The sequence below is a fragment of the Oryx dammah genome, unplaced genomic scaffold (assembly GCF_014754425.2).
Source record: "Oryx dammah isolate SB20612 unplaced genomic scaffold, SCBI_Odam_1.1 HiC_scaffold_21, whole genome shotgun sequence".
Taxonomy (NCBI): Eukaryota; Metazoa; Chordata; class Mammalia; order Artiodactyla; family Bovidae; genus Oryx; species Oryx dammah.
Genome location: NW_024070205.1, coordinates 42,607,076 through 42,624,070, shown reverse-complemented (window position 1 = coordinate 42,624,070; position 16,995 = coordinate 42,607,076).

Here is a 16,995-nt window from a genome sequence, read left to right as displayed (position 1 = left end):
ATCTCCAGAACATAAGCATATTCATTCTACATTACTGAACCTTTGTCTCCTTTAGTCAATAGATGTATATATTTTTTATCTCCTCTCACAACAGTCTGAAGTTACCTAAACTGCTAATTCATAGCTATTCCTCACCAACCTGTTCATAGATCCTGTCAAAGTGCTTTGTTAAATTTAAGAAGATATGCATTAAGTGACTGTTTAAACAAATTCATTTCTGTCAGGCACTTAATATATTGACTGTCTATCCTTATACATTATTAATGTGTGTGAAAAGTCCAGATTCTTCCTTTGCAGGGAACTGAGGACATATTGCATCTCTCATTTTGTGGTTCCTGAGAGTCATGAGAAGGTGTAGTCATAAGAAGGTGCATATCAGCTAGCACCAATGGATGCACCTCTGGGCTCTGCAGGTGACCAGGCTGCATTCAGAATATCCTTCTGAACCTTCAACTCTGTGATGCCATACTAGCCTATCTGTACTGTGAAATGTCTATGACCCATCCTTGGTAAACTCAATTATATTGATAGGAAGCCACATTGATCCAACTTGACTTTTGCAGGAAAAAGGAAACATCTAAGAGTATAGTAGATATATACAGAAATCCAGAATAAATTTCTGATTAATTTATAAGTATTAAGATTGATCTTCTCAGTTCTATGGAGATAATTGAAGTTTGTTTGTCATGATTCAGCTGGCCCTACTTTTGAATCTGTTAATATTTATCATACCCCATGAGCTGGAGATCAGCAGCCAAATTTGGATGGGGCTTTAGTAATACCAATCTGGCTTCCTTCTTCATTCCTCTACTAACATGTGGTGCAAATCATGCTTCTACTTTTCTATGTGTTTTGGTCTTGGCTCCTGATTTATGATGGGTGACTATAAAGACTAGAATACACATGTAGCCATAAGAATTTCTGCACACAAATTTATTCCCCTGACTTCAGGAATATGAAAATCTCCACCTGCCTCAGCTTGCAATAAACTGAAAATGAGAACTGTAGCCTCCCAAGGACAACTGTAAACTATCAATTAAAAATATTGATTGATGAATAAACAGGATTAAAGGCTCAGAGAAGAGAATGAACATGTGGATGTGGAGGTGGGCAGGGAAGGTGGCACAAACTGGGAGAACAGCATTGACAATGCTGCCATGTGTAAAACAGCTAGCTAGTGGGAAAGCTGCTCTATAGCACAGGGAGCTCAGCTGGGTGCTCTGTGGTGACCCAGAGGGGCGGGATGTTCCTAGGCCCACAGTCTATCTTTTGTATTCCCGTTAAATCTGTGTCTCACAATTGGCTTTCAACCAGTGGGATCTGACTGGAAGTGATATATACCACCTCAGTGTCTGGGCAATAAAGATTTCCTGTGCTCCAGCCTCTATGATTTATCCTTTGCAAAGTGTGACGCAGATGAGCATGGTAACTTGGAAGCCACATGATGAAGATGGCATGGCCTGAAGGCAAAAGGATTGAATGACAACTTGGAGAAGAACTGGCCAGTGTTTAGGGATACCTCTTTTAGACTTTATGTGGTAAATTTCTATTACTTGGATGGTTAGAAAGGCTTATTAATTAAAAAGAGAGTTGAGAGAGGTGTTAAGAAATAGAAGGGTCAAATAAATTGTGTAAACATAATAATACAGGATGAAAGTAAAAGAGTTAGTCACTCAGTCGTGTCCAACTCTTTGAGAGGACCCATGGATTGTAGCCCTGTCAGGGTCCTCTGTCCATGGAATTCTCCAGCTAAAAGTACTGAAGTGGGTAGCCATTCCCTTCTCCAGGGGATCTTCCCAACCCAGGGATTGAACTGGGTCTCCTACATTATAGGTGTAATCATTACTGTCTGAGCCACCAAGGAAGCCTGTAAATTAAATTTTATTCTCATTAGTTGGTATAGTTGGAGTTCCTGCTCTTGCTAACTTCCTCCAAAAAGCAAGACAGCCTATTTGTTTAAAAAAAAAAAAAAGAGTGATTTTTAAAAAATTAATTTGCCTTAGGCTTGATCGCTTATGGCCAGCAATGTGGGAAGGACAATTTAGCAACATAAATACACGTTCATGAGTCTAAGGCTAAGTAATGTAATCTAAGGCAAGAAATATTCTAAGAAAGAAATATTCCTCTAAGGAAAATGGTTTCCAGAAATACATTGTTGTCTCCACTAGTTGGAATCCTCTTCATTACTGTGGAAAGCACTTTAACTCCTTAGAGTCCCACTGACTCAAACATCTTCATTCCAGGAAAGATATTTGTTCTTTGTTTACTTAAGTAATTCTCTCTGGGGAAAGTTATACCAGATCAAAGGGATACACTGCCTCAAATGTTTGTCAAGCCTGTACTTTCCAGAAAGGAGAAAAATACTTAAAACTTTTAGGTAACAGATTTTTTTTCAGATTCTATGTAGAAAGGATTCCAAAATATTTATCACTGGATACAAGTTACATAATGTACATAGTATTCTTTTAGCTTTATTATTTTTTCAAGGATGATAAGATCTAAATTTGGATATGACACCCATCCAAGTTTTCATTGTTCCCTTCGTGAATGTTCTAGAGTTTACTAGTGCCAAAAACTGACAGAGAGATATGAGATAAAAGTGGGAACTTTACCAAGCATTTTTAGGTGAAATCTACTGAACTCATTATTATCCATGAGATAAAATATAAAAAGTAATATGGGTTATTGATCAAGAATTTTGGCTTTGCCTTCTGGAAGGGTAGGTGTATTTGCTGAGTTATGCTGAGTAGCTTGGCATGTACAATACTGGTTTATAATCCTTCCAATATCAAAATCAATTCCAGGCCACTGGGCAATGCTACTAGCCAAGGTTTTCACATGAACAATTCCCAAGTGTGCTATATGCAGAATGGCCAAGAAAATGTGGTGACTGCTTTTTGGAGGATCAGCAGGATTTCTCCATGAAAGGCCTTCTTTATGATCAAATAACTCATACTGATTAGCTTTGAGTTGTTGTTATTCAGTCATTAAGTCGTGTCTTTTCAGTTGTTGTTATTCAGTCATTAAGTTGTGGCTGACTCTTTGTGACCCCATGAACTGTAGCCTGCCAGGCTCCTCTATCCATGGGATTTCCCAGGCAAGAATATTGGACTGGGTGGCCATTTCCTTCTCCAGAGGATCTTCCCAACCCAGGAACTGAACCTGTGTCTCCTGCTTGGCAGGCAGATGTTTTACCGCTGAGCCACCAGTGAAGGGGTTAGCTTTGAGTAGCTTGAATTTATTTCTGACTGACTTCCTTCTCTATACCTAACTGAAGATATGGACCAATCTGGTTAAAAAGAATTTTAGATTTGTGCCAAGACACATAATAATGATGAGAGGAAAGAAGCTGACATGTGCCCACCCCACAAAGTGGGCTCTTCTCAGTGTTTAAACTTTATATCAATTAATTAAAACAGTAAGAAATATTTCAGAGTTCCATACATAAAAACTTAGAAAGAAGGCCAAAGCCAGGAGCTTGATTTTCTTACTCCTCACCATGATAGTCAAACACGTGCAAAAATTTTGCTACCATAGAAGATCCTTTTTTGAACCAAATGTAATTGGTGCTTCAGGATCATCTGGAATCTGGTGACCAAATACTATTTCAATATTATTATCAATTTGTTGCTGTTCAGTTGCTAAGTTGTAGCCAACTTTTTGTGACCCCATGGACTTCAGCCTGCCAGGCTTCCCTGTGCTTCGCCATCTCCCGAAGTTTGCTCAAATTCATGTCCATTGAGTCTTGATGCTATCTAACCATTTCATCCTCTGCCACCCACTTCTCCTCTTGCCCTCAGTCTTTTCCAGCATCAGGGTCTTTTCCAATCAGTCAGGTCTTCACATCAGGTGGCCAACGTATTGGAACTTCAGCTTCAGCATCAGTCCTCCCAATAAATACTCAGGTTTAATTTCTTTTAGGATTGACTGGTTTGATTTTCTTGCTGACGGAGGGGCTTTCAAGAATTTTCCCCAGCACCACAATTTGAAGGTATCAGTTCTTTGGTGCTCAGCTTTCTTTGGGCCTCCTTGGTTGCTCAAATGGTAATGAATCCACCTGCAATACAGGAGATCTGACTTTGACCCCTGGGTCAGAAAGATCACCTGCAGAAGGGAATGGTAACTGCAAACCCATGATTGCAGAATTTCATGGACAGAAGAGGCTGGTGGACTTGAGTCCAAAGGATGGCAGAGAGTCAGACATGACTGAGAAACTAACATACAAAACCAGCAAAATTATGTTTTTGCCTTTTTTTTCTTTTTAAATTTATTTATTTTTAATTGAAGAATAATGCTTTATAGAATTCGCTGCTTTCTCTTAAACATCAATGTGAATCAGCCATAGGTATACATATATCCCCTTCCTCTTGAACCTCCCTCCCATCTCCCTCCTCATCCCATCCCTCTAGGTTGCTGCAGAGCCTCCATTTGAGTTCCCTGAGTCATAGAGTAAGTTCCCATTGGCTGGAGAGGGTGTGGAGAAAACAGAATGCTCTTACACTGTTGGTGGGAATATAAGTTGATATAGCCACTATCAAAGATGGTCTGGAGATTCTTTAAAAAACTAGGAATAAAACCACAATATGACCCAGTAATCCCACTAATAGGCATGCACCCTGAGGAAACCAAAATTGAAAGACACATGTACCCCAATGTTCACTGCAGCACTGTTTACAATAGCTAGAACATGGAAGCAACCTAGATGTTCATCGATAGATGAATGGATAAAGAAGCTGTGGTATACACAATGGAATATTACTCAGCCATAAAAAGGAATGCGTCTGAGTCACTTCTAACTAGGTGGATGAACCTGGAGCCTATTATATGGAGTGAAATATGTCTTTGCTTTTTAATATGCTGCTAGGTTTATCATAGCTTGTCTTCCAGGGAGCAAGTGTTTTTTAATTTCACGGCTCCCGTTACTGTCAGCAGTGATTTTGGAGCCCAAGAAAATAAAATCTGTCATAGCATCCACTTTTTCCCCTTCTATTTCCATGAAGTGATGGGACTAGATGCCATGATTTTAATGTTGAGACTTAAGCCAGCTTTTTCACTTTTCTCTTTCATTTTCATCGAGACTCTTTGATTCCTCTTTACTTTCTGCCCTTAATGTTGTATCATCTGCATATCTGAGGTTGTTGATATTTCTGCTGAAAATCTTGATTCTAGCTTGTGATTCATCCAGTCTGCATTTCACAAGATGTACCCTGTATAGAAGTTAAGAAAGCAAGGTGACAATACACAGCCTTGTTGTACTCCTTTCCCAATTTGGAACCAGTCTGTTGTTTCATGTCCAGTTCTAACTGTTGCTTCTTGACACACAGACACGTTTCTCAGGAGACAGGTCAGGTGCTCTGGTACTCTCATTTCTTTAAGAATGTTCCACAGTTTGTTGTAATCCACACAGTCAAAGGCTTTCATACAGTCAATGAAGCAGAAGTAGATGCCTTTCTGGAACTCCTTGTTTGCTCTGTTAGTATTATCACTACTTTTACACTGTGCTTATTTTGATCAGGCATTGGACTAAGTGTACTACTTATTTCATTTATCTCTTTCAACAATATTTTGGGATAAATAAGAATTTGTTTCTATTTTAAGTTGCTTGTCCCTGATTACATAACTTCTGTGTAGAAGGTGTTAAAATTCAACCTAGGTTGCCTTGAGGTCTCAAAATAGAGTGAGATTCAGTGACTATTTTATATCTAGAAAATATCTTCTGATATCTAGAAAATATCTTTGAGTACTGGTAAACTCAAAACTTTGGAAATTCTTTAAATGGTGGAAAATCAAGTGGCTTAACTATGCCTACTTGCCTTTTATAAAATATCCAGAAACAAATAGCCCAGGAAATTTTTATGTATTTACTTTGTTTTTACTTTAAAAAATTTAATTACATGTAGATAATACTTAATGTCCACCAGAATGGCAAAACTTAATGTCTGATAACACTAAGTGGTGGAGAAGATGTGGGGACGTGGGAACTTGGCACATAACTGTAGAAGTCTACTTTGGTTCAACTACTTTTTAGAGCAGTTTCAACATTTACTTAAACATGTCAGTACTCTGCAAGTCTAGAGGCTCTCATACCTGTGTGCAAAGAGACGTGCACAAGGATGTTTGGTATAACTCAGTCTGTGAGATCAACAAAATGAAAACAACCTAATCACTCCACATTAGAGAAATATGAACTATGAAACTCACATACAGTATTAAATTTAAAAACTCAAGTCACAGTTTGATAAAGTTTTACATTTGTATAGAATAATGTGTTCATGCAAAATTTTATACATGGGAAAACACTAGGATATCTTGTTAGACAGGCAGGAAACTATAGTTTCCAGATAGAATTGTCTGTGACTTACATGCATCTTAAAGTCAGAAATGATCTATGTCAAAGGTAAAATGATAATTACCTTTGGAGGGATATTTTTCCCCCAGGAAAACCACCACTGCAGTTGAGAGCCCAGTACCACTGGAATGGATCATCTGAGATAAGCCCAACTCTGTCTCTTATAAGCTGTGTGACTGGGACAGGGGCCCTAACTTTGCAGAACATTAGTTTCCTTGTCTGTAAGTGAAGCAAAGAATACATAACTAATAATATATGTCAAGCGCTTAGCATCAAGTAGAGATCTAATAAATACTTCTCTTGGAAATGGCAACCCATTCCAATACTCTTGCCTGGAAAATCCCACAGATGGAGAAGCCTGGTAGGCTACAGTCCATGGGGTCACAAAGAGTTGGACACGACTGAGCGAATGTACTTTCACTTTACTTTCTCAAACAGGTTCATTCTTCAAGTTATTTCTTTAGGATAGAGCACCACAGGTAGAATTATTAGGTCAACTAGTATGAATATTTTTATTGTCCTTGATGTATATTTCCAAATTGCTTTGCAAAGGAGTTCTGAGTTAAATGACACCATCTGCACATGAGATGGCCAATTTCACCACACCCTTGCCAGCACAGGGAGTTTGGATTCAAATTTTCTGGTTAATTGTTTAAAAAGAAGAGTAGTCTATTGCTATTTTAAGTTGAATCTCTTTGACTAATAGTAGGAGTGAATATTTTGCCATGTTTCCTGTTTTCTTTCATCACTTTTGTCTATTGAACTAAATTGGTGAATGTGAATTGGCACTTTTCCTTTTTAATATGGATGAATTGGTATCTTTTTTTTCCTTCTAATACAGAGATGATGTCATATTTATTTTTGTACAGCTAACATTATAACTTGCCCAGAGTGGGTTTCTCTCAATACATTTTTGTTTAGCTCAGTGGGTTTTTGTATATTCACAAAGTTGTTCAATCACCAACAAAATCTCATTCTAGAACATTTTTAACACCCTAAGTAGATACCTCATGTACATTAACTGTGATTTCCCCACTCCTGCTCCCCTCCTACATTCCAATATCAGGCAACCACTAATTTACTTTCTGTCTGTGGGTTTACCTATTCTGAACATTTCTTATAAGTATATCCAAGCAATGTGGGGTCTTTGCTAATTGGCTTCTTTCACCTAGCACAATATTTTCCATTTTCATCAATGTTGTAGCATGTACCATTACTTCATTCATTTTTAATGCGGAATAATATTCCATTGTATGGGTGTACCACCATTCTTCAGGGATGGACATTGATATTCTTTCCATTTTTTGGTTATTATAAATCATTCAATATCAACATTCATGTACATGTATTTGTGTGTACATAGTTTTATTTCTTTAGAGTATATATCTAGTGAAATTGATGGGTCAAATAGTAACTCTTTATTTGGCATTTTGAGGAATTATATCCCAAAGTGGCTATATCACTCTATTTTCCTGTGAGCAAGGTATGAGGGTTCTAATATCTCCAGATCCTCACCAACAATTGTGATTACTGCTATTACAAATGAAATTATCATATTAATTTTATTTTCAAATTGTTCATTGCTTGTGCATACAAATAAAATTTTCATATATTAATCTTTAACCTGCTGCATTGTTAAACTGATATATTTGGGAAAGTATTCAATCTTTTACTATGAAGTATGATGTTAAAGACTTCCCTGGTGGCTCAGACAGTGAAGCGTCTGCCTACAATGTGGGAGACCTGGGTTCAATCCCTGGGTCAGGAAGATCTCCTGGAGAAGTAAATGGCAACCCACTCCAGTATTCTTGCCTCGAAAATCCCATGGATGGAGGAACCTGGTAGGCTACAGTCCATGGGGTTGCAAAGAGTTGGACACAACTGAGTGACTTCACTTTTACTTTTCTCTTTCATGCATTGGAGAAGGAAATGGCAATCCACTCCAGTGTTCTTGCCTGGAGAATCCCAGGGACAGCAGAGCCTGGTGGGCTGCCATCTATGGGGTCGTACAGAGTCGGATATGACTGAAGCAACTTAGCAGCAGCAGCAGCCGCAGCAGCAACGGAAGCAGAAGATATTAAGAAGAGGTTGCAAGAATACACAGAACTATACAAGAAAGGTCTTAATGACTCAGATAATGACAGTAGCGTGCTCAGTCACCTAGACCCAGACATCCTAGAGTGTGAAGTCAAGTGGACCTTAGGAAGCATTACCTTGAACAAAGCTAGTGGAGGTGATGGAATTCCAGGTGAGTTATTTCAAATCCTAAAAGATGATGCTGTCCAAGTGCTGCACTCAATAAGTTAACAAATTTGGAAAACTCTGCAGTGGCCACAGGACTAGGAAAGGTCAATCATTCCAGTCCCAAAGAAGGGCAATACCAAGAATGTTCAAACTACTGTAAAATTGTGCTCATTTCACAAGTTAGCAAGTGAAAGTCACTCAGTCGTGTCTGACTCTTTGCGACCCCATGGACTATACAGAGTCCATGGAATTCTCCAGGCCAGCAAGGTCATACCCCAAATCCTTCAAGCTAGGCTTCAATAGTATGTGAACTAAGAGCTTCCAGATTTACAAGCCAGGTTTCAAAGAGGCAGAGGAACCAGAGATCAAATTGCCAGAATTCACTGGATCATGGAGAAAGCAAGGGATCCAGAAAAACATCTACTTCAGCTTCATTGACGACACTAAACCCTGTAAGTGTGTGGATCACAACAAACTGTGGAGTATTCTTAAAGAGATAAGAGTACCAGACCACGTTACCTGCCTCCTGAGAGACCTGCATTCTGGTAAAGAAGTAATAGAACTGAACATGGAACAATGGATTGCTTCCAAATTTGGGAAAGAAGTATGTCAAGGCTGTATATTGTCATCCTGCTTATTTAACTTCTATGGTTAGTGAAAGTTAGTGAAAGTTAAGTCGCTCAGTCTTGTCCGACTCTTTGCTACCCCATGGACTGTAGCCCACCAGGCTTCTCCGTCCATGGGATTCTCCAGGCAAGAATACTGGAGTGGGTTGCCATTTCCTTCTCCAGGGAATCTTCCCGACCCAGGGATCGAACCTGGGTCTCTTGCATTGTAGGCAGACGCTTTAACCTCTGAGCCATCGAGGTTTTTGCCAGGCTGGAGGAATTACAAGCTGGAATCAAGATTGCCAGGAGAAATACCAATAACCAGCCTAATGGCAGAAAGTGAAGAGGAACTAAAGAGCCTCTTAATGAAGGTGAAAGAGGAGAGTGAAAGAGCTGGCTTGAATCTCAATATTTAAAAAAGTAAGAAAATGGCATCAGGTCCCATCACTGCATGGCAAATAGATGGGGGAAAATGGAAGCAGTGACAGATTTTATTTTCTTGGACTCCAAAATCACTGTGGACAGTGATTTTAGCCGTGAAATTAAAAGATGCTTTCTCCTTGGAAAGAAAGCTATGACAAACCTAGACAGCGTATTAAAAACCAGAGATATCACTTTGCTGACAAAGGTCCATATAGTCAAATCTATTTTTTTTTCTATAGTCATGTATGGATGAGAGAATTGGACCATAAACAAGGCTGAAAGCTGAAGAATTGATGCTTTTGAATCGTAGTGCCAGAGAAGACTCTTGAGAGACCCTTGGACTGCAAGGAGATCAAACCAATCAATCCTAAAGGAAATCAACCTTGAATATTCATTGGAAGGACTGATGCTGAAGCTGAAGTTCCAATACTTTGGCCACCTAATGCAAAGAGTTGACTCATTGGAAAAGACACTGATGAAGATTGAAGGCAAAAGGATAAAAAGGTGGCAAAGGATAAGATGGTTAGATAACATCACGAACTCAATGGACATGAATCTGAGCAAACTCTGGGAGAAAGTGGAGGACAGAGGAGCCTGGCATGCTACAGTCTATGAGGTCACAAATAGTCAGACATACTTAGCATCTGAACAGCAACAAACAGCACCACCATGATGCTGACTATGAGTTGTTTGTAGATACCAAAATAATAAAAGAAAAAATAAATGTTAAATATTTGAGTTCCATTTAGGAAACTTGAATTTCATTTTCCTATTAAGTTCTCCTTATCAGCACTGAAATCATAGAACATAAGTTATTTCAAGCTGCAAAGGAACCTAAAGTTACCATTTAACTTTTGTAAAATATCACCTTTTAAGAGGAAAAATCATCACCAAATTTCTATTAGTAAAGCTATTATTAACACAACTTTTATAAAAGGAAGGTGAGTAGATAATTCTTTGTTTAGCTGTTTTTGTCCTTCCCTAAAACATTCAAGGTAAAAATAAAAAAGGTTCTTGAACTATTTTCCACAGTTTATGGCCTAATGCCTTTATATCAATACTTGAAATGATCATTATTTTTTTAATCTATTTAAGGCACAAAATGCTAATTGGTTCTTATTCAATTCATCATCTGAATTTGTGGCAATAAAATGGTTTTCAATGATAATCGAAATGCTTAAGCTTTATGTGCATGCCTGCTAAGTTACTTCAGTCATGTCTGATTCTTTGTGAACCTATGGACTATAGCCTGCCAGGCTTCTCTGTCTATGGGATTCTTTGGGCAAGAATACTGGAGTGGGTTGCCATTTCCTACTGCAGGGATCTTCCCAGCCCAGGAATCGAACCTGTATCTCTTATGCCTCCTGCATTGTCAGTCAGGCCCTTTACCCCATTATTGCCACCTGGGAAGCCCAAAACTAAACTGAACACTTAAAAAGATTTAACATGTGCGTGTGTACTAAGTCACTTCAGTCGAGTTCAACTCTTTGTGACCCTTTGGACTGTAGCCCACCAGGCTCCTCTGTCCATGGGATTCTTCAGGCGAGAATACTGGAGTGGGTTGCCATGCCCTTCTCTAGGGGATCTTCCCGACCTAGGGATCAAACCTGCGTCACTTATGTCTCCTGTGTAGGCAGGCAATTTCTTTACCACTAGCGCCACCAACAAGACTAAACTTTACATGTGGACTAATTTCTTTTTAATGAAAGTTTTTCTATTAAAAGTTAATCTTAGTCTCATTTTTCATAAATTGCATCCTAAGATAAAATACAAATTCTGCAATAAAAACAAGCTGCATTTGAAAGAAGGAAAAATTATTTAAATAAAATAACACTGATAGAAAGAACTAAAGAACTACTCTGCTGTTCACCTTGACACACCCTTGCCAAAGCGTAAAGAAGATTGAGCCCAGTATCATGGTCTCAAGCCTCAGATATTCAGACTTTAAAGTGAAAAGTCAGTGGGAGAATGGAGAATAAAATGATTGGAATAGATAGCATGGACTAGGGGTGGAAAGGGGTGGAATCTTGATTCTGTTGACTCACTGGCTTGGGCAAGGCACTTGATCCATCACTTGTACGATGGTGAGAGAATCACTTACATTTTAGGATTCCAGTTACCATTAAGTGACATAAATTAAAGGTCTCAATATTATATTTAGCATATATTCAGTACTTAGTGAACAATAGCTGTTTTTATTCCCTCTGGAAAGGAAACAGAGGAAAAGGGAAAAACAATGAAGATGAAAAGGGAAACAAACAGCAAAGGAAAGGTAGATGTTCAGGTGAAAGATCCAAGGAAATTTTTTTTACTTGAAGGTGAATAATGCTGCAGACAGAGATTTGTCACTGATCTGAAAACTTGGCCTGCACTGGAACTGAATCAAATCTCAGAGGCAGAGTTTTGAGTGAAATAGAAAAGTAGAGCTTTATTGCTTTGCTAGGCCAAGAGGGCCCCGGTGGGCTCCAGGCCCTCAAAACCTGTGTGTCCCAACCTAGGAGGATTTGGTGAGGAGTTAATGGGCTTCCCTTGTGGCTCAGAGGTTAAAGCATCTGCCTGCAATGCAGGAGACCTGGGTTCGATCCCTGGGTCGGGAAGATCCCCTGGAGAAGGAAATGGCAACCCACTCCAGTATTCTTTCCTAGAGAATCCCATGGACGGAGGAGCCTGGTCCCACAGGGTCGCAGAGTCAGACAGGACTGAGCGACTTCACTTTTATAGCAATGGTTCAAGGGCAGGGTTGCTAATAAGATCAGGGTATGCACAGGACCTGCACTCCTGAAATCTGGCCTCAGGTTGTCCCCTAACCTTGAGGACCTTCTTCTTTTCTTTAATCTGGCCTCATCTGGTCTTCTCTGGAGTGAAGAATGCTAACATCTTCCACTTGTTGGGGGTTTCAGTTCTGTAATAGCTCAAAGATACTGTTATGTGTGTCCCTTAAGGTAGAATCAGGACCCTGCCCCAAGACTGATCCTCCCTTGTCTCTGTATCCCCTCCCTGCCCTGATTAGCAGCCCTTCAGAACTCATGCAAGGTCACGGAATCTATTCCTTGCAAGAAATGGGGGAAATGGAAAGGCTTCTGTGCCCAGGAGCCACACAGGGTGCTGCTTGGTTTCACCATGAACATTCTCCTTCATGGAGTCCCACTGGTCTCCCATCCTACTTCAAATCTGAAACATACACTCTCAAGTGAGAAAACATTAGGAGATATAAAGGATGAATGTTGTGAATCAGCAAGCATGGAAAATATGAATCAAGAGGAAGACAGAAGATATAAATCAAAAAGTGTAAAGAACTTGAAGGACAATGAAAGAATAAAGACAAAGTTAAATTCTTAGTAATACAGACAAAAAGCGAAAAAGTTGGCTTAAAGCTCAACATTCAGAAAACGAAGATCATGGCATCCAGTCCCATCACTTCATGGGAAATAGATGGGGAAACAGTGGAAACAGTGTCAGACTTTATTTTTTTGGACTCCAAAATCACTGCAGATGGTGACTGCAGCCATGAAATTAAAAGATGCTTACTCCTTGGAAGAAAGGTTATGACCAACCTAGATAGTATATTCAAAAGCAGAGACATTACTTTGCCGACTAAGGTCCGTCTAGTCAAGGCTATGGTTTTTCCAGTGGTCATGTATGGATGTGAGAGTTGGACTGTGAAGAAGGCTGAGCGCCGAAGAATTGATGCTTTTGAACTGTGGTGTTGGAGAAGACTCTTGAGAGTCCCTTGGACTGCAAGGAGATCCAACCAGTCCATTCTGAAGGAGATCAACCCTGGGATTTCTTTGGAAGGAATGATGCTAAAGCTGAAACTCCAGTACTTTGGCCACCTCATGCAAAGAGTTGACTCATTGGAAAAGACTCTGATGCTGGGAGGGATTGGAGGCAGGAGGAGAAGGGGACGACCAAGGATGAGATGGCCGGATGGCATCATGGACTTGATGGACGTGAGTCTGAGTGAACTCCGGGAGATGATGATGGACAGGGAGGCCTGGAATGCTGTGATTCATGGGGTCGCAAAAAGTCAGACACGACTGAGCGACTGAACTGAACTGAACTGAACTGAATACAGACAAAGGACCACCAACTGCTTTTAATAATTTAAAAATAAAGCAGATCTTAGTCCTTTTAGTTTTGTATTTTGACCTTTAGGGGTTTTGTTGTTGTTGTTGCTAATTTTTAGGTGTATGAGTAGGCTGAATCATGACAAATGCCTAATTAAAAATCGATTTAGCTGTGAATCACCTCTTCTGTGAGAATCAGCTGCCAACTTAACTCTGAAAACAATAAAAAAATACTTGGATTAATTCATTCAGCAATGGAAAAACATATCTCTTTCTTTCTGGGACCTTAGAGACAAAAATTAATTAGCTCGTTTAAGGAGAGGGAGCCATATAAAGGGAGAGGCCTTATAAGGGAATGACTGGATTGGGGTCTCCACTGTCAAACGCACAGAGGGGATTCAAAGTAGCATTTGATTGAAAACATGGTTCAAGCTTTGGGCCAAGTAGGCTTTTTAGGGGTCACATGTCTTGGACACTATTCCACATCAAATATTTCATTTTCAGGACACAGTGACTAGAAAAGTTTCTCATTCCAACCAATGTTAAAAAATAAAGCATGATATACCCCTCCCCTAATCCCATCCTAGCAGCCCTCCTGGTAACCACTTACAAGACAAGACATCTTTGTGACAAGACACTATTAACTCTCCTTTTGGCCACTTCACTTCCCTCACTTTAGTAAGACCCCTCACAAGAATGCAAATGCCATTAAAAAAGAGCTTGAACCCATGCAGAGCAAATATAAACAGCAAAGCTATTCTAACAAACTATGTAAACTGCTGTTCTCTTCAATCTGCTTTCTTTGTGCCTAATTGTTGGCGGGACAGTAAAGCTTAGGGCCCGTGGCATAGGAAGAAAGACGTGTAGGGAGTCCATGAGTTTTATGCTATCTGGGAGGGATTTCTGGACAGGGAAACATGAATTCCTGGCTCCAAGGACTTGAATCCCTGACTTCTTTGGGAAAGTGTCCTGTTTGTATTGGAGATGTCCCAGGTCAGGCTTTCATTACAGAAACTGAGAGATGTTGCCTTAGGGTTCAATGCCTTTCCCAGGCTTGTTAAGAGCCATTCACTCATTCTTTCATTCAGTAGGTATTTATAAAACACTCCTGACTCAGAGCTAGGAAAATGTGAGCTAAGGGCAGGCTGCATCCTAGGAGTTGTCCTAGGAAATGACAAGGTCGCTGACTCTGACCTTGTATGGGCACAGTTGTGTTACAGAGGTTAATAACACAGATATTCATTGAAGTCAGGAAGTTTTGAGTCCCTGTCCCACATCCTCCATTTCCTAATATAACCTTGGGTACATTACTAACTTGTCTGGGTTTCCAATGGGAACCATAGGAATTAACTTGTAGGGTTATTATAAACTTGAAATAACATAATGCTTTCTCAAGCACATTATTGCCTAATACACTGTAACCGTTATTGGTATTTGATAGTCTAACATCAAGGCATATCTCTTCTGTTCTTCAGATCCCTAAATTAAAATATAAACACTGCTAGCATTGCAGATGATTATTTCATCTATAGTCAATATCTCCAAAGATATTGGTGATAGAGCAGAACGCAAGGCACCTTGGCCCAGAGGTCTCAATCTTTGGGTGTCTGAAAATGGCTTATGTTCACTAACACCTCTTTTGTTCTCACTGGATTGCCAAGTGCTTTGTGAATATGAACTGATCCCAAGAGAGACTGACGCCTATTGTCTCTGAGAGGAGTCCTTTTTCTCCACCCACCCTATCCTGCCAAATTCAAAACCTTTCCAAGCTTGCTGAGCATTGCTGAACCTCAGAGTTGAAAGCTTAGGAGGTCATCAATCTCAGGCCTGCTCCATTGCATGAGCCAAACCACAGAGCTAAGTAAGACACTTAGGTCAGCTGATAATATTTCCTCTCAAGGTCTCATATTTTTCTTTTTTTTTTTTCAGGGTTTCAGATCCCCAGACTTTCATGAAATAGGCTGAGTGACTTTTGAAGGGCTATCTGTGAAAAGTGAAAACACAAAGGCTCCGTCTGGAGGCTCCTTGCTGTTGGAGATGGCTGAGCATCTCTGAATGGGCTCTGCATTGGTGGGAAAGTGTCAAGCGTCCCATTGCTTTTACTATCTATGTAACAGTAAAAGATATGCGTTTGCTTTGTGTGTCCTCTGGGGAAATACATTTCTGCATGTAAGTTCATGAAAAGTGGTAGCAAAAACTGCCATAAAAAGGTTCCAAGAAGGGGTGACCAGAAGATAAGAAGAAAAGGCTCCACACTGTCTCCAAAGCTGAGATGTAGGAAGAGGTAAAGTACCTTTTCAAATAATAATAGTGATCATTAGGGGCTTCCCAGGTGGCTCAGTGGTAAAGAATCTGTCTGCCAATACAAGAGATGCAGGAGAAAATGGGTTCGATTCCTGGGTTGGGAAGATTCCTTGCACAAAATGGTAACCCGCTCCAGTGTTCTTGCCTGGGAAATTCCATGGACAGAGGAGCCTGGCGGGCTGCAGTCCATGGGGTCCCAAAGAGTCAGACATGACTGAGCAACTGAGCACACACACAGACAGGGATCATAAGCTGCTAGCCAAGAAGTAAAGGGTTAAGCAGTGTTGTTCATTGTCACATGACGCTGGGAAAGAGCTGAGCAGGAACCTCGGGGATGGGGAGGAGGCACATCTTGCCTGCACATGTGGCCTCTACCACAAACACTTCAAAGTGCCTCCTCAGACCGACATAACATTCTGACGCCGACTGTAAATGCCCTTGACACGCAGAGTGGAAAATATCAAACGCTCCACCAGTCCCCAGAATGCAGTGTCTCTGCACTGGGAAAGGCCTTAATGAGCCTGCAGTGAAGGGGGAGGTTGGGGGGCAGGACTCGGAGCCAGGGAGAGGGGAGGGGGTGTAACGGGTGGTTCTGATTTAAGGCTTGTACTGATACACGCCGGCGTGTGCAACTCAGCTCACACCGCTGTGAATCTAAATGCCCCAGGACCTTGCAGAGCAGCCCCAAACATCAATTCCAGGCCTTGCTGAGTCAAGACCCTACTGAGACTATTTCCCCTTGCACATTCCAGAGCATATGACTCTTAAGTGGAAGAATTTCCCAGCCCACAGAGCTGTGATTTTTCTGCCAAAGAATCTCTGTGCCCTGTTTTCTCCCACACAGTTCCCCTCCATTCTCATGGAGGACACCTTATCACGCCATCCTCTCTTTGGTAAATTTTCATGATCGAGAGGGTCAGCAACCTGAAAGGTCTCTTTCATTCTACCAGATGCACCTGCCTTTCTGTAAACAGAAGATCTGTCCCTGGGGATCTGTTGT